The sequence below is a fragment of the Calidris pugnax genome, unplaced genomic scaffold, assembly GCF_001431845.1.
Source record: "Calidris pugnax isolate Ruff unplaced genomic scaffold, ASM143184v1 scaffold5, whole genome shotgun sequence".
Taxonomy (NCBI): Eukaryota; Metazoa; Chordata; class Aves; order Charadriiformes; family Scolopacidae; genus Calidris; species Calidris pugnax.
In genome coordinates this window covers 3,318,939-3,338,129 of record NW_015090814.1, presented here as the reverse complement: position 1 = coordinate 3,338,129, position 19,191 = coordinate 3,318,939, and positions in this window count along the sequence as shown.

Here is a 19,191-nt window from a genome sequence, read left to right as displayed (position 1 = left end):
CCCCCCCCTCCCTATTGCGCGTTTGTGTTGCGGGGAGGGAGCACGGAGGCGCTTTGGGGCCTCTCCGGGGAGAGGGAAGGGCTGGGGGAGGTGGGGCTGCGGGCTGAGCCGCGGCACAGGTTTTGGGATGGAGACTCGGGGGGTGCGGAGAGAGGCTGAGGCCCGGCCGCCGACTCGTTGCCAAACCCCGGGGCAGCTTCGCCCCCTCGCCGGGAGCGGCCCCGCCGCGCACTGCCCCGCGTTGGCAGCGGCGGTGAGGGCGCTGCGGCGCCCGGCGGGCTCTCCTCCTCCTCCTTCTCCTCCTCCTCCCCGCTCGCAGGATGAATAGGCAGAGAGAGACGGAGGCTCAGCTGAGCCGAGCTGACCTGGAAGCAGACGGCCGGCGGGGAGGGAGCAGGTGACAGGCAGCGGTAAAGAGGAGGAGGAGGAGGGACGATGCGGGGGGGGGTGGCGGTGGAAAGCGAGAGACAATGACAGCAGGCCACGGCTGGAGTTTGGTGGCCCCTTCGGGGTCGGGGCGCTGGCCTCTAGGGAGGAAGGCTAGAGAGGGAGAGGAGGGTCCAGGAGATGTTTCCTTGTCACTGACAGGGAAAACAGCTGATGAGGAAGGGACCTTCCTTGGTGCGTGGTCAGGGGAGATGGGGGAATGTTTGCCCGCTCGGGGCTGAGCGGGGTGTTGTGGTGGGTTTGTGGTGCCGCTGTGTCAACGCCACCTCTTCCAGAAGTCAGTAGGGCTGGGTGATACCAAGCCCTCCCAAAACAGGCAGCCTAAAAGGAGAACTCGAGCTTCAAAATCCCGGCGTGGTGAATCCAAGCAGGGTTTGAACCCGCGTCGCGAGATATTGACGTTATTTACTGAAAGGCTTCTGGGGAAAGGCCTGCTTTGTTTAAATAATACATAAACGGATTATGGCCCTCCCATTCTTGTGTAATTGTTTCTGGTTTTGGAGATAATTATCTTGATTTTCTGCAGTAATAATGTCTGTTTCAATGGGTTTGTTTGAAGAGATAATATTAAAGTGAAACTTGCTTGTTTTAAAAATGAACATAAGTAATTTCAAGCTCTCTGTTGTTTTGTTATTTTATTTATTTGTCTTTTATAATACTTTTCATTCTTTTGTAAAAAAAAAGCAACAATCCTTGTTTTCCTTGTCTGTGAAAGACAAATGGAGGGGGAGAAATGGCCGTAGTTCAACTATTTCTTAATAATTCAAGTAGATTGGAAGGAGTGTTTCCTTACATTTCTCATTTATCACTAGAATTATTAATAATAGTAGTACGATTTAGTCAGATGTGATTAAACTCATAGCCCTTTGGCCTTTCCATTGACTACAGGCTGTGTATCCAAGTTAGAAATTAAAGTAAGAAATGTTTTCTTATTATTAAACTGAATCTATATCCAGCCTGTCCGTCACCCGTAGAATTGGACACTGGTATTAATCTCGTGTTTCTGCTGTACTTTTATTTCAGTAGCTTGATGTGTCTTAAGTGTCATCCAGATCCCTCCAAGCATGGCTCCGTTGCGTTACACGGATTATAAAGCAAGCCCTCTAGACTGTACAGTCTGCATCTTTTATCTTGTGAACTCGTTTGGGTGAGGAGACCCCCGGGCACACGTCCCAGTGATTTCTGTGCTGCAGCTTCATTGAAACCTCCTCCTGTGGATCCGATGGAGTGATTGGGGCTTAAATAGCAAAATGATACCGTGTGGGTATAAAAGCCAGTGAAGCAGGAAGGAAGAAATACAAGATTATGTGCGTTAGCTAATGTATATAGAAGGGCTTCGTGAACCTGAAAAATATCAGATAGGATGTTAAATGCTGTAGAGTCTTACTGCAATAATTTTTTTAGACTGTGGCGCAGTGAAATTATAGTTGGTGGCTGTAAATGTAATACGGTCCATTGTCTGGTTTTCTGTATGATAGACTCCTAATTCAAATGTGGCAATATACTCTACTCTTGAGTAGAGTACTTGCTCCTGTCTGCTTTTCTTTGAAAAGCTTTTCATAGTTAAATATAATCCTTATTTCACATGTGGGGCAACTGGGTGTTAAAGCTGAGCTGTGATGTTCATAGCAGAATTGGAAATAGGATGCAGAATTGGAAATAGGGTGCACGTGGGTTCTCTTCATCTGTTGGAGAATACTCCAACTGGATGCTGCTTTGCCATTTGAAGCAGGGAGTACATACTTTTTATTCCTGAGAAATTGCTTTCCTCTATAGAGCAACGACATTGATGATAAAACATTAGAAAAGTAGTAATTCAGAATCAAGTTCCGTTTGGAGTTAACTCTGGCAAAATCTAACCCTGGAGTTTTATTGGATTTTTGAAAAATGGTTGTTAAATAAAAAGTAGCTTTTAAAAATCGTGGCAGTAATTACACATCCTCAAATCAGTATCATGTTTTTTCAGTCTGAATATTTAATTGATTAGTCTTCACTGAAATTACCTGATGTGGTACAAAACTCTGCCATTAAGATCTTTTATTCCAGCTGTGTGACTGTAGTAAAGTGTTGCTTACTATTAGTATATCAGATATTCTACCTAGTCATTGATGCTAATCCAGACTCTATTTTTTTTTTCATTTTCTGAGATGTTTTCTTCTTTTTTTCCTAAATCCAGTATTTATATTGGATAAGATGGGCTTCTATTGAAGTATTTCATAAACAAGCAGGCAGTGCCAGAAATGCGGTGTTCCTGTACCATAGAGAAACAAATTAAAACCCTGCTTCTGGATTGAAGTTGACAATCAGTATTTTAAGAATCTTTAAGAATACCCCTTTGTCATTTAAAATCTCTATATATTTTCTTATAAACCTATGCAACTGCATTCCATTAAGATTATACTTCATCTATTTTTGATATGTGCATTCTGAGAGCAAGAAACCCCTCTACATTCCTGGTACATGGTACTGTGGAAGTCTGACCTCTGTGCAGGTGTTAAGATGAGGTCCTTCTAGCATGACGATTTTTCTGGGCTATTAGAAGATAAGAAAGCAAAATATGAATTGAATATTGCAACCTGAATTATGGATGCTCTTTGGCTTTTAACAGGGACGAAATTCAACCTGATACGTGCATCCTATATGTAATGATTCGCCAGGTTGTGTCTGGATTAGGATAGTTGACTCCAAGTTCAATGTATTTTTTCATGCAACATTGTCCCTTCTGAAAGACATTCTCTGTAAAGAGAATGTAATGTTTCTTTTTCTAGTCATCTAATGAACCACAGCTAATTTAGACCTTTGTGTTGTTTAGTTGCATAGTGGCTACTCTTAATCTATGTAAGGAATGAGTTTATCTTTAAAATTGTGTGCTTGCAGAGCACGTCAGGCAGCAAGCTGACAGCAGGATTACTTTTAGAGGTTCTTTTCCCAGTCAGTTCTCTGCACTGTTTTTTCTGTATTGTTTTTCAGCCACATTACAGTCCAGGAGACTTTACAGTAATTTTCTGTATTGTTTTTCAGCCATATTAGAGTCCAGGAGACTTTACAGTAAACGTACTGCATTATGCATAGTCCATAAAAGCTCTTGGGGAAGAAAAAAAAAAAATTCTCAGCTGAATTTAAAGGTTTTAATAGACTGAATAAATACTGCCAGTGCTTCGTGGGGATTTGTCTGTGTGGAAAGGTGTTTTCTAGAAAGACCAGGCTGAGCAAACCAGAATTCCCTGCTTGTACAAAGGCTGCAAGTTCAGCTGCAAATGGGGAGCCAAGCCACTCTTCTGTAAAATTCCAAACTGCAAAGAATGTAAGATGATAGGGATGTGTACCTGGTGTGTACTTGAAAGAAGAGCGTGTGTGTGGTGCCTGGAATTCTGGAACCACTGCCTGAAGAGGGCTGAAGCTTTGTTTTAAAAGGTTCTTTGGTGCTCCTTGGGTTGTGCTCCTTGGGTTGTTTGGTGTGTCAGGCAGAGATCCTGCGGGATGATGTAGGCCTCATGTGATGTGAAAGTAACAGCTCCATTCAGTTTGTGCTGCCATTACGTGCAGGCGTAGGATGATGAAGCAGCAGGATATAATTAAGCACTGATTCCTAGTTTCTCCAAAGAAAGGTAACGTTTGGAGTAGAACATAAGCCAAAGGTGGGAAGATTGATCTGTATCTTTACCTGTGCTGATCTGAAAATGGCCCGGGAAAGTCTCACCTGCGGTTTTTTACCTGTCTCTCTTCTTACTCTTCCTAGTTTCATTTTCATTTTCTGGTGTCCTTTGCATATCTAGATAATCATGTTCTATTATCAGAGTAAGTGAGGAGAACAGTCAATAGAGAAGTGCATGTGCTGGGTGAAAAAACCTTCCTGAAGTAGCACCAACATTTGGAAGGCCATTGTTGTGTTACTCCAGTGGAATTAATTTTAGTAGAGAATTGTTGGATGAGCTAAATTCCTCTTTGTATTTTGGATAGTGCTGTTCTCAGTAGACTGGGTAGACTACCTTCAGCTTTCATCATCACTTGTCCTTTTTTAGAAGCCAAAGCCCAGATATTTATATTATTTTTTTTAGTCTTTTCTATGCAGAGTACAAAGAGCTCGGTGTTGTACCATTGTCTGTTGTCTGCGTGTGCTATAGGCATTTATTTTCACAATGTACAAGTCACCATTGTCCATACAGAATTTATTTTCTGCTTGTAATTGTTCTTCTGAAACACTTACTTTGAAGTAAGCAAGCAGGATAAATAGAAAATTTTTTTGCTAGTGCAAACCAAGATTTATATTTAAAACAAAAAATAAATCCCTAAAAGTTGCAGCTGCCCTTCCCTCCTCTTGTTTGCTTTGCTAAGCTCGGGCTTTAATTAGCAGGTGCTCAATGTGGTTAAGATCTCATCTACTTTTGCAAAGATTTAAAGCCTGGCTTGGTAACAGTGAGGTTTGGTTGGTCCCATAAACTGCTTTCCAGGTTGCCTTCTCCATTTGAGATGTAAAGTGCCGTTATTGTTGAATTTATGGGGCTAATTTAAGAGAAGTTGTGTATAGTGGGACTTTTTTATTGTTTTAAATGTAATCAGTTCTTGGCTGTGTAGAAATGCAGCGCTGAGGAGCTTTAATCTCCCTTGAGAAGAGGGATAGTTGGCAGGGTGCATATAAAAACACTTTTGTAGAAAACAAGGTAGATTGTATTTGGGTTGGAAAAATGCTAATGGAGAATGAGTATCAAATATTTGCTTTTTGTCTTGGAAGGAAAAAAATGGTTTGTTTTTTTTTTAGGTGGAACTTTGACTCCATCCTGAAATACATCCTTAGTTAAGGCATTCGATATTTTCAAAGTTTTAACATTCATTTTCAGTACCTTTTAAAACCTAATCTTGAAAGGCTTCAACACATCTTTGTGACATAGGGCAGCTTTTAAATATCTCTCTTCCGTTGTGTATTTAGAGCACTAATTGGAATGTTGAAGCTTAAAATGGCAAGTTGTTGCCTTATGACCAGAACACATCTATTTCTTACAATGAAATATCTTTACTGTTTTGTGGGTTTTTGTTCCAGTTGATCTTTTTCTGTACCGTCTTCCAGTATATTATTCCTTTAATTGTCATCTTTTTCTCTCTTCTCTTGGTGCTTGTCTCCAGTTAACCACAGCTTCATGTTTTTCAGGATAAGAACAGTGTTGGTTCACGTGCATCTTCTTCAGATACAAGTGGAAAGACAAAAAATTATCTTGGCTGTTGAGGTCAGATGTACATTCCAGACCTTTTCTGGAGTCTTTCGGAGAATAATTGGTATTAAGCTAGTATTTTGATAATGTTACTAAAGATTCTGACCTGGTTTGTTGTCAGGGAGGATTGTCATGTGGGTGTTCATAGGGTGGATCAGCCAGTGGTGTCCTAGTTGGTCTCTCTCCCTTGTTTTTGGCGAAACTCCTTGCTGAATTCGTGGACTCATGAAGAGCTAGATGAGGAACGCTTGTCTTCTTTTAGGTTTTTCACTCGTGTTGATATTTCTGTCAAGTTGCTGATTAGTTAGTACTTCAGAGTAAACAAATGGTGCCAGGAGACTGGGAAGCAAGACCAACAAGCTTGTAGGTGACTGTGATTCAGTTCCGCACCAGCCAGGGGTAGGTTGGTGACTCTGCCTTGAACAGGCAGCGGGAAGGGAGATTGGGGTTTTCTGCACTGAGTTGGAGAGTTTTCCTGTCTGATGGGTAAATTGGGGGTTTGCTGGGAGAAAATATTTTTGTTTGGGAAAGACAGCTAATGCCAGTGGAGCATCAGAGGCTGAAGTGACTTGGGAAACACAACTCTGCAGATGTCAAAGAAGGAGGCAAAGAGTCCAGCGGAGGCTACAAAGATGATCAAGGAAATGATCTGATGAGGAAAGGCTGAGACCTGGGTCTGTTTAGCCTGGAGAAGAGAAGGCTGAGAGGGGACCTCATCAATGCTGATCAGTATCTAAAGCGTGGGTGTCAAGAGGATGGGGTCAGACTCTTCTTGGTGGTGCCTGGTGACAGGACAAGGGACAATGGGCACAAACTTGAACATAAGAAGTTCCACCTAAACATGAGGAGGAACTTGTTTCCTGTGAGGGTGGCAGAGCCCTGGAAGAGGCTGCCCAGAGAGATGGTGGAGTCTCCATCTCTGGAGATATTCCAAACCCGCCTGGACACGTTCCTGTGGGACCTGCTCTGGTAGGGGGTTGGACTGGATGATCTCCAGAGCTCCCTTCCAACCCCTACAATTCTGTGATTCTGTATGAAGGAAACAGACAGAATTGAGTAAGAAGCTTGATAGTTTTTTATCTTTTACAGGAGGCAGAACTCTATTGTGTGTGTCTGAAAGCCAAAAGCATGTGATCTAGCTCTGCTAGTCAGATGGATACGGACCAAGAAGTACTGTGTGCGTAGCTGGCAGTTACCACCCTGTCCTTTGCAGGGATAAAGAGTAGAAGAAACTATTGGTTACTGTTAGGCAAACCAAACCTTCAAGAAAAATCACGTACATACAAAAAGTCTCCAAAAAAACTAGCAAAACCATAAAATATTTCTGTGGGATTTTACAGAAAGAGAATATTGTGTAAAGACAGTTGAACAAATTGTAACTGGTGTGGTTTGTTTCTATGAAAAGCACCAGAACCAAAAAAAAGCACTCCAAAATCACCCCAAAACCCCAGCATATGTATTTTATAGATACCTTAATGGAATGCAGGGGAGTGTTAAATAAAAATACTTTGTTTGCGGGATAAGGTATATGATACTTGTTACGTGATACTTCTCATTTTGAGTATAAATGTAGAAGAGCTGCTAAATATAGGCCTGTCGAGCCCCAGGAGTTTGAAATACCTGGCAGAACTCCCATATCGATTTCTAATCGATCTTAGGACATTGTGAAAATTCCAGAGGACTGGAAGACATCTGCTACTGTGCCAGCGTTGTTGCAAGGATGAATAGGATGACCTGGGTAATTAGTAGCACATTGGCCTAATGTTGATCACAGGCAAGGTAGCGGAGTAGCTGATGTGAGTGAGAATAGAAATGCCAGTCAGCAAGGACTTGAGAAAGATATTTTATTTTATTTTTTTATTTTTTTTAAAAAAAAAAAGCCCAACAAACCAAAAAATCCCAATCCCTCTATCAGTTTAAATTTTTGGGATACATTATAAGGCATTTCCCCCACACTTTAGGCTCCTGTAACTCCTGTGTTCTTGATTCTTTTCATTTTACACAATTAGAAGTAAAAACTGCCAAACTGGTAGGAAAAAGCTTGATAAAATTTCATTTTAATTGATAAATATTGGCAAATTTTATTAGGTTTTTTTTCCCATTTTTCATGTTGCTTCTTTCTTGTTTCTTTGGATTTAGCTTTTAGGTATTATTCTGGGTGTTGGGGATTCTGCTCGGGTTTCTTTGGGAGTTTCTGGGTTTCATTTTGTTTGTTATTTTTAATTTTGTTTTTCAGTCCAGACATATTCATAGATGATGATGGGGTTTTAGTTGGGAAGCAGGAGCTCTTAAGAAGCTTGATGTTTTGAGGAATCTGAGCTCTTAGTGTGATGCTGTAATCAAGAGCAGCTTTGAAGCTTGGGAATGTGGAGATTATACTGATTCTGGACCTGATACAACTTTTAGGGTGATGTTACCTGTGGTTTCAGAAGTGTGTGGGTTTTATTATCAGTGAGAGGTGCTTGAAGAGCCATATGAATTAGAAAGTGAAAAAAATAGTGCAAGTCTGTTGCTTCTCTTCTGAAACAAGTAGGAAAACACTGGGCTGGTTTTATTCTCTGATGTTGCAAATCTTCATGTCACACATTCTTTTCCAAAAATGTGTTTTAATTCAAGCACAAATTGTTTCAGGTGTGTCTTACATCTGGCTGTGCTTTTAGGAGTTTGGAAGAAGCAATCACACTGGATGCTTCCTCTTAAACTGCAAAAAGGATGATTCTCTTTTGGGAATTCATTTCTCCTGAATAAAAAAAAAAAAGTTACACTTGATTTTATGGGTGTTTAAGTGAAACTGTGTTTGTACTTTTAAACATTATACCAAGAAGTTTGTGTATTTAATGTGTTGTGGAAGTGCTGTTGGTGTGTGTGTGTGAAACCCAAAAATGACAAATGGAGCTTTCATTTTGAGAAGGAATTTCACTTCTTTCACCTTGATCACCTGCCCACTGAATCTTTTGTGTGTGTTTCTCTTTGGGAATGATAAATGGCCAAAACTCCCTCAACTGAGTGATCATTGCTCCATTCTGATGGGGTTTATTCTCTGAAGGGGCTACTTATAGCTTTTCTCTAAGCTGTGATCAAATGATGGAGCTTTCATTTTGAGAAGGAATTTCACTTCTTTCACCTTGATCACCTGCCCACTGAATCTTTTGTGTGTGTTTCTCTTTGGGAATGATAAATGGCCAAAACTCCCTGAACTGAGTGATCATTGCTCCATTCTGATGGGGTTTATTCTCTGAAGGGGCTACTTATAGCTTTTCTCTAAGCTGTGATCAGATGTCCTCCTGCTAGTGAAGGATCCCAAAGCAGTAATGTCTTTGGTTGCAACATTTCATTAGATTTCCAAAAGATCTTTCTGCTCAGTGGTTTTAATTTTTTTTTCCACTGGTGATTATTTTTTTTTGACCTTGAACAAAGAACAGTTTTTTCAGTAGCATCTTGGGTAGATTTAAAAATAAAAAGACAAACCCAGCCCTGAAAAGCAGATTTACACTTGACCTACGGAGACATCTGCTACTGTGCCAGCGTTGTTGCAAGGATGAATAGGATGACCTGGGTAATTAGTAGCACATTGGCCTAATGTTGATCACAGGCAAGGTAGCGGAGTAGCTGATGTGAGTGAGAATAGAAATGCCAGTCAGCAAGGACTTGAGAAAGATATTTTATTTTATTTTTTTATTTTTTTTAAAAAAAAAAAGCCCAACAAACCAAAAAATCCCAATCCCTCTATCAGTTTAAATTTTTGGGATACATTATAAGGCATTTCCCCCACACTTTAGGCTCCTGTAACTCCTGTGTTCTTGATTCTTTTCATTTTACACAATTAGAAGTAAAAACTGCCAAACTGGTAGGAAAAAGCTTGATAAAATTTCATTTTAATTGATAAATATTGGCAAATTTTATTAGGTTTTTTTCCCCATTTTTCATGTTGCTTCTTTCTTGTTTCTTTGGATTTAGCTTTTAGGTATTATTCTGGGTGTTGGGGATTCTGCTCGGGTTTCTTTGGGAGTTTCTGGGTTTCATTTTGTTTGTTATTTTTAATTTTGTTTTTCAGTCCAGACATATTCATAGATGATGATGGGGTTTTAGTTGGGAAGCAGGAGCTCTTAAGAAGCTTGATGTTTTGAGGAATCTGAGCTCTTAGTGTGATGCTGTAATCAAGAGCAGCTTTGAAGCTTGGGAATGTGGAGATTATACTGATTCTGGACCTGATACAACTTTTAGGGTGATGTTACCTGTGGTTTCAGAAGTGTGTGGGTTTTATTATCAGTGAGAGGTGCTTGAAGAGCCATCTGAATTAGAAAGTGAAAAAAATAGTGCAAGTCTGTTGCTTCTCTTCTGAAACAAGTAGGAAAACACTGGGCTGGTTTTATTCTCTGATGTTGCAAATCTTCATGTCACACATTCTTTTCCAAAAATGTGTTTTAATTCAAGCACAAATTGTTTCAGGTGTGTCTTACATCTGGCTGTGCTTTTAGGAGTTTGGAAGAAGCAATCACACTGGATGCTTCCTCTTAAACTGCAAAAAGGATGATTCTCTTTTGGGAATTCATTTCTCCTGAATAAAAAAAAAAAAGTTACACTTGATTTTATGGGTGTTTAAGTGAAACTGTGTTTGTACTTTTAAACATTATACCAAGAAGTTTGTGTATTTAATGTGTTGTGGAAGTGCTGTTGGTGTGTGTGTGTGAAACCCAAAAATGACAAATGGAGCTTTCATTTTGAGAAGGAATTTCACTTCTTTCACCTTGATCACCTGCCCACTGAATCTTTTGTGTGTGTTTCTCTTTGGGAATGATAAATGGCCAAAACTCCCTGAACTGAGTGATCATTGCTCCATTCTGATGGGGTTTATTCTCTGAAGGGGCTACTTATAGCTTTTCTCTAAGCTGTGATCAGATGTCCTCCTGCTAGTGAAGGATCCCAAAGCAGTAATGTCTTTGGTTGCAACATTTCATTAGATTTCCAAAAGATCTTTCTGCTCAGTGGTTTTAATTTTTTTTTCCACTGGTGATTATTTTTTTTTGACCTTGAACAAAGAACAGTTTTTTCAGTAGCATCTTGGGTAGATTTAAAAATAAAAAGACAAACCCAGCCCTGAAAAGCAGATTTACACTTGACCTACGGAGTGGACGCCAGCCCTTGTCTAATTTGATAAACTTCTGTGGCTGCCTGTTTCACTGTCTCATATTCTGGTTTTTGCAGGTTTGCTGGTCTTGTTCTGGTCTGGTATTATTTAATTTTTTTTCCTAAACAGGTTTCACTCTAATTGTATTATCGAACTAGCTCTTTTGTCATGCTTGAGTGGGTTTTTTGTCATCTCAGTTTTTTATTTTAGAATTGTTTACACACTCTAACAGCTTAAGCAGATTTTACCAAAACCAAGACAGTATTTATGAAGACATCTAGGGCATGATTGCTCTGGGTTTGTTTGTTGGTTTTTTGTTTTTGTTGATTTCAGTTCAGAAAGCTCTGCTTCTGTTTTTCTCCCCACCAGCACTTCTGGTACTCTGTGTATCATGTACGGACTGTGATATGAGATTACATAGTTATTGATGTTATGCTATTTAATACCTGTTTTTTGTTCAAACGGGTAATATGTCCTGTCCAGTGTTCTTCAGTCTTTTTTCATTTAATGTATTTCTTGCATCAGGAAAAAAAAAATTAAGTTATTTTTAAGATAAATGAAAATACCCATGCTTGAGATAGATGGGTTTATTTCAACACTCTTTTGTGTCTGCTCTTAAACACAGGTCTTAAAAGGATGATAATACAAATTGCAGGCTCACTCTCTTTAGCACTTCCTGTTCTAATAATCTTTACAGGTTTTGTAATTTTATTCCTTCACTTAGAAATAAAAGTATAGTTAGGTTTGCAGATATTTCGAGTGGAGAGATGTTAGTCAGTGCCAGATACAGGGGTGTTTCACTGCTTTGTGTTTTCACCTGATGTCAGTGTGGGACTCTCGAGCATCAGTTTTTACTGCAGTTACTTGTCAGCAATGTCGGAATGACCCACGTAGTTCAACTTTGCAGTGTTGGAGAGAAACAGGAGGAGAGAGTTGGGGTTCTCCAGCCTGGAGAAGACTCCAGGGAGACCTTAGAGCCCCTTCCAGTCCCTAAAGGGGCTCCAGGAGAGATGGGGAGGGACTCTTGATCAGGGAAGGGAGCCATAGGACAAAAGATAATGGTTCTAAATGGAAAGAGGGGAGATTGAGATGAGATCTCAGGAAGAAATTCTTTGCTGTGAGGGTGGTGAGACACTGGAAGAGGTTGCCCAGAGAAGCTGTGGCTGCCCCATCCCTGGAGGGGTTCAAGGCCAGGCTGGATGGGGCTTGGAGCAACCTGGTCTGGTGGGAGGTGTCCCTGCCCAGGGCAGGGGGTTGGAACTGGATGGTCTTTATGGTCCCTTCCAACCCAAACTATTTTATGATTCAATGAAATGGGGGAGAAACTATTTTTAGACTTTTAAATTCCAATAAAAATGTTGGGGTTTACTGAAGATGTTAAATAGTATTTTATACTACAGTGCCCAGTTGTTCAGTTGAATTATATAAGGCACACTTACAAAGTTTGTAACCTGTAAATTAAATATAAGTGGCGTTGCTCTGGTTTGATTTCTTTAGTAGCTTCCCATCCTATTTTAATTTTAAAACTGCTACAAATTAATACAGATATACTTGCACAAAAGAGTGCACTTTTAACACAAGTAATAAGCATGAACTAATGGGAATGCCCGTTCAAATGAAGATTATTTTTCTTTTTTGCAAAGGTGTGGTTCTGCTGTATGTAAAACTACTTCTTGTAAAAAAAAAAAAAAAAACCCAAACAAAAAAAACCCCAAAACTACTTCTTGTAAAACTTCTTCTGCTGTGTGTAAAATACCCCTCTGCTTGTCTGGCAGGTGACCTTGCGGGTTATAACCCCGTGTCTAAAGGTCTGATGGTATTACTGCACAGACCAAAAGTGCAGCAGCTGGCATAAAATCACAGGTTTGTGTTTTTTTTTTTTTCCTGTAACTCAGAAAGCTGGAAAATGTAGAATCTTAACTGGGCTGGCTTCATTTGGCTAATGGCCTGTGACCAGTCTGCAAGAATCATGCCCTACTGGATCTTGTGCTGGGTATGGGCAAGTGGATAGGGATAAATTAACCTCCGTTTTCATTATCCTGAAATGGTAACAGACCTTTATAACTGCTGTAAGTCAAATTGCTAGAATAAGACAGCTGCATTTGTGTGAAAGTTTGGAAGCTGGAAAAAGACTGCCTGAGCAGGATGATTAAAATTTTCTTCACCTGCAGTGAAATGAGAGATTCAGGTGTTTTTCACTTGTGATTTAAGACATGACACCTTATTTCGTGTGATTGTGTGCATAATTATGCATATAAATACATCATGAATACTTAGGAATTTTGCTGTAAAAAGAAATAAGTTTTCTTATTTAAAATTGTCTCTAACCCTGTGGGGAAAATAGAATGTGATGATTAGTGATGGTTGAAGGAGGGAAGGAAGAGAAAGGAGCTAAGTTTGACCTCCATGCCTTACATTGTATTGTAAAGCCAGAAACAAATCTCTGTGTTCCAGTTATTAACACTGTCTTTTACATTGAAGGAAAAGCAGCCTTTGAACCATTCTTTCCTCAATCATGTCCTTTTCACCTGACAGAAGCTGCTGTCTCTGTGCTTGCTTGCTCTCCAGGCCTTTCAATGATGAACTTAAGGCAGGTTAAGGCAAATTAATCCATACGAGCAGAAGAGGGGAAGTGAAGGAGGTCCAAATTGTGTGCGCACAAACATGGGCTCTAAGTAAGAGTTCTGTACAGCAGAGGCTACAGAGATGATGAGGGGCCTGGAGCATCTGTCTGATGAGGAGAGGCTGAGGGACTTGGGTGTTTTTACTGTGGAGAAGAGAAGACTGAGGAGGGATGTGATCAATGCTTATAAATACTGAAAGGGAGGGTGTCAGGAGGATGGGCCCAGTCTTTTTTCAGTGCTGCCCGGTGACAGGACAGGAGGTGATGACCACAAACCGGAACATGGGAAGTTCCATCTAAACATGAGGAGGAACTTCTTTGCTGTGAGGGTGGCAGAGCCCTGGAAGAGGCTGCCCAGAGAGGTGGTGGAGTCTCCTGGTCTGGAGACTTTCCAAACCCCCCTGGACACGTGCCTGTGGGACCTGCTCTGGGTGGACCTGCTCTGGCAGGGGGTTGGACTAAATGATCTCCAGAGGTCCCTTCCAAGCCCTGATCATTCTGTGATTCTGTCAGTCTCTTCTCTGCTGCGCCCCAAAGAGACAGTGGACTTAGAAATGATGCATTAGAAGTCAACAATGATGATTGAAAGTATGGAATGACTTCCAGAAGAGATTAAGCAGACTGTGCCTCTTGTTCCCTAATGGGGGAAAAAAATGAGGAAGGTGGACATAAAGGAAGTTTGTAAGATCCTGAGTGGCATAGACACGAAGAGAGAATAATTGATAGTAACTTCATTCAGATCTGGAGATCCTGTAAGGAACTCGGCTTATTTAAAGTAAAGCATGAAAAATATTCTTTCCTGCAGCTTTTAATTACATTGATCCCAAAAGTTTAAATGATTTAAAAAGTGATTAAATGAAAATTTAGCAAGAGTTGTCAAAACCTGCAGGAACAGTCTTTGAACAGGAAGAGTATAAGCCGCAGATGGGTAGATGCTGGTAGGAGGGGATATTGCAGCATTCCTGCCCTGCTTTTATGAGCTGCATTTCCTTAAGCATATGCTATTGGCCACTCGTGAAAGCAAAACACAGACTGGATATCATGGGTTTAAGAAAGATGTGCCCTTCTTGTATCTTTTTGTCCAATACAGTTTTTAGGTTTGATTTCTGGGTTTGTTTCCCGGTTCTCAAAGTTTGCATGGACTTTATTTAAAAACCTGAGATGGGAATGCTCCGGGTTTTTTTGTGTCTTTGGACGCTGGATTTCAGGAGACATTAATTGTCAGTCGAGCTTCATTAGTTGCCTTCGTTCCTCTTGTTTGAAATTTATTTTAATTTAGTTCCATAATATCTGCTGTCTGTGGTGTAATGGCTTTTGAGCTGGGTAGTGCAAAAGTTCAAAAATGTGTATGCTAAATGATCTTTTTTATTATTATTTTATATATTAAAATGCATGTTTAACTACAAAGGAAAAAGAAATTTGTTTTCTTAACTGAAAGGACTAGAGCTACTGCATGCAAAATGTCTTACGACATGGAACGATGATGAAAATACTGGTTTCCTGGGAATGGCATCATGAACTGAAGATACACTAATTCTGGAATAAACTTTGCATGTAGGTGTAAAAAGCTGTGTTGTATCTGAAGCAGGAAGAACAGAATGCTTGTATAACACAGGGAGAGCTCAACTGCTGCAAAATATGCTGCAGCTCGATTTTCCAATTTATATTTGGTTAGGCCTTAAAAATGTGATTGATAAATAACCCAAGGATGTAAGTGAAAAAATAGTCTTTTTTCTTCTTTGTTCAAGTTTGTCATTTATGTAAATGCAGCACTTTATGTTTACAACGGTAATAATGGTGTTAAAATATGAGTGTGTTGGAAAAAATGAGAAACTGGCTTTGTGACTTTAATTTGTGTTTCTTGCTATAAGGTTGTTGATTCTGTTGAGGGAGCCTAAACTCTTGAAAAGGGACTCAGTTAGAGTCCAATTCCTCAAGTTCGGGACCTCCATAGGTGTCACCTCTCTTGTATTCCACTGATGATAGCCATCAGCTCTCTGTGGGCTTTGGAGAATCACAGAATGGTAGGGGTTGGAAGGGACCTCTGGAGATCATCTAGTCCAGCCCCCTGCCAGAGCAGGGTCACCCAGAGCAGGTTGCACAGGAACATGTCCAGGTGGGTTTGAACGTCTCCAGAGAAAGAGACACTTCTCTAGGCAGCCTCTTCCAGGGCTCTGCCACCCTCAAAGTGAAGAAGTTCCTCCTCATGTTTAGATGGAACTTCTTATGTTCAAGTTTGTGCCCATTGCCTCTTGTCTTGAAAACTAAAAATGTTAATTGAATTTTAAGAGTTAGAGAGCTTTCTTCCTGGGAAGCCACTTATTAAATTGTTTGACTGCAAGTGAACAGTGAAGAGATGTTAATGTCTAATAGAAGGCTTTTGGAGCCATACAGAGTCAAGTCATAGAGACGTCTACATTGCATGGGACCTGTGGAGATTGTCTGCTGAAATTTGGGTCTTAGATGAGGTTCAGAGCCCTGTCAAGCAGTAGTATGAATAATTAGAATCACGGAACATCTCGAGTAGGAGGGGACCCATCAGGATCATTAAGTCAAACTCCCTGCTCCTTGCAGGACCACCTAAAACTAACCCATATAAGAGCATTGACCAAAGCTTCTTGAACTCTGATGGACTTGGTGTCATGACCACTTTCCTGGGGAGCCTGTGCCAGGGCCTGACCACCCTCTCAGTGAAGAAGCTTCTCCTAATGTCCAAGTTAAAATTCCAGTGAGGAAGACTCTTACCACTTCTCTGAGTGTTTAGATATTACCAAATGTAACAAATAGGCAGTGGCACATCAGGTTGTGCAGAAATTTCTCTCTTTCAGGGATGGAGATGGTGGAAGAATCCAGCAATTATGTCGCAAAGGAGTGAGATAATTTCTTACTGTCAGGTCTTTTTGAGTCGGACTTCTCATGTTTGCCTGCTTTGAACTTAAAGGTCAGACTTGAAGATGGTCGTCAGAGAGAAGCGCGTTATGTCCTTTCAGATGAGTTACAAATCACGGGATTTTGTTCTGGATATATTTAATTTCAGATATGCTTTTTGAGACAGATGGAAGTGATTTGATTGAAAATGCTTTGCCTATTTCGCATGTAATTTTGTGTCTGCAAAATTTGTTTCTGCTTCTGTCATCTTTGTATTTTGGCAGAAATTTACGCTTTTTCTAAGCAAAGGGGGGAAGGATGTGCTTGAGTTTTCTGATCATAAAAATGAAGGAAACATACTCTGCTGGGGGTGGTGGTGAGGAAGCCCAGCTTGACTAGAGGAGGCACAATGTGCACTACTAGAAGCTTCCTTTCTTTGTAAGAAATGATGCAACAGTTCTTTCCTATCTTACATTTTTCACCAGAAATATCATACATAATCAATTCTTCTATTTGCCTGTATTCACAAGTTTCAATTTTAACTTAAAAAAGAAGAATCTCTGGTGTGTTTTGAGTAGATAGGAGTACTTTTCATAGAATTTATCAGGATGTCTGGAACAGTTGGTAGAGGCTGGAAATGCATTAGTATTCTGATTGCAGTTTCAGTCATGACCTGTCTTCTGATTCAAACGATTAGTTAAATGCTTGTGGTGTTCCCTATGTTCTGCTGAGTTAAAACTCCCTCTTCAAGTTATAGATTAGATCTGGGGAGTAAAAATCACATTATATATGGAGATAGGGTGTGTGTGCATGCATATATACATATATAAAAAATTAAAAATTTTTGAGAGATATATAGTCTTAAATTTCTACTTTCTACTATGACTCTGAAATACTTCTATTCAGTGCTCAAAGGGAAAAATATTAAGACATAGATCCAAGTTTATTTCTTAAAGGTTGCAGCAGCAGAACTGAGGCTGCTTTTGACCTCTGCACGTTTCAGAGGGCAGCCTATCAAGCTGCTGTGGCAAATTCAGATTATTTGATGATTCATGGTCTCTAGAACTAGGCAGACGCGTTTCACAATCTCAAACAGCAGAGTTACTGGCTTCCTTGTGGGTTTGAGGACCATAAAACCCCCCCTGCTCGGGGCGTCTGCAGCCCTGCTCTGACATGCACTGCAGGCTACGGTTCTGCTGACCGAAGCAAATGGTCACTCAAATAAACTAGGGAGTATCTGAGAAAATTGATAGAGAAGAGGACTGGCTCTGTTGAGTCTCTCCTTATTTCCAGGAGAAAATTGATAGAGAAGAGGACTGGCTCTATTGAGTCTCTCCTTAATACATCCCACTGAGAATTTCTGCCCAACCTGATTTTTCACTGTTTTCTCTTTGAATATGCTGAGAAACTAATGTGTCCCATCAGTTGGATCAGGTGAACGGGGGGAGGAAGTGGGGAGGCCAGTTATCTTGCACGAACTATTCTAGAGAAGCCAGAGGAGTTACTTACTATTTCAAACCATTAAATTATATCATCCCTTAAGGTTTATCCCCCACTTAAATTTGAAACCTCATGCAATTGATAGGTTCCTAACTCTTTCTAGTGGAGTTACGGGTACTGCAAGAAATTTCACACGTGGAGTACTTTGTAATAATGGGTTGCAATGACAGAGGGGATATAAATATAATATCTTACTTCTCTGAAGAGTTATGCTGATTATAATCCATATTTTATGGAATTTGTAATTGGTAATTAGTTTCTTTTACTGTGTTATGGGTTACTTAGATGGCTGTTACGATTGTTGGCAAGAATATTTGAAAAATCAATTATTGAGGCAGAAAAGCTGGGGTAGTTTTTTTATCTCCAAAGACTTGTGATGCTTTTCTTAGTCCAGCATGTTGGTATTTTCATGAGACAGTTGGTAACAACTTTTTTGTGTACTGATCTGTGCACTGTATACTATTGTACTCAGTTGGTAAAATCACTTTTTCTGTAAATTACAGTTATTCTGATCTGAATAGTTGTAGTATATCCTTTGATCAGACTCTTCTAGGGGGTCTGTCTTAATTTGCTTGATTCTCTGCAGTGTTTTGTCCTTCCGTATTCTTTAGTAAAGCAATAAATCACCTCCCTTGACAGGTTTTCATGTTGAATTTAATTTTCCGTTCTTTCTGTGATTCCAGACTGTTACAATTAACACCCCATGTTTCCCCAGCAGGAGCAGTAATCCTGGCTAAAGATTTTGTTTTCTTCCCCATCCCACCCTTAGCCACGTGGTAAAACCAGATGAAGGAACTGATCCATATTTTTTTCAAAAATGTTTTAAACTTGAACTTAAAAGCTTCAACTTTTACTTTCTTAATCCAGTGTCACTTTTTGACTGGTCAGGGCCCTCTGCAGTTTTATAGCAGGCGTGTGTGGACAGTTGTACTGGAATAATATAGATGATGCAGTCAGGAGGAAAGGGATGTTAAATATCAAAAAGATTTGTGCCATTTAACACATTGAACAAGTTTTTCTTGCTGATGAGTCTCTGTTTGCATAGGGTATATGTGTTGCTTACTTCCTTCAAGAAGCAAAATACCAAAAAGCAGTAAAAATACATGAGTGAAGTTAGTTTATGCTGTCTTTAAACTGTTGTGCTAATCACCTCTTTGTGTGGGTAGCAGTTGCTGGGTTTATATGTTGGGGAATATGCCTCTGGAATCAGGATTTACACAACTCACAACGTTTTTAACATAGGACTTGAGAAAGAAGAGTCAAAAAATGCTATACACAATATGAAGAGGAATGTAGAGCTGCAGGCTTCACCCCCTTACCTAATCAAGAAACATTGTCCTTGCAAAATTGCTTCTTTAGAAAAAATACCGATGCTGATGAAACACGGTGGGTAAACTTCATGTGTTTTTGTAGTGTGT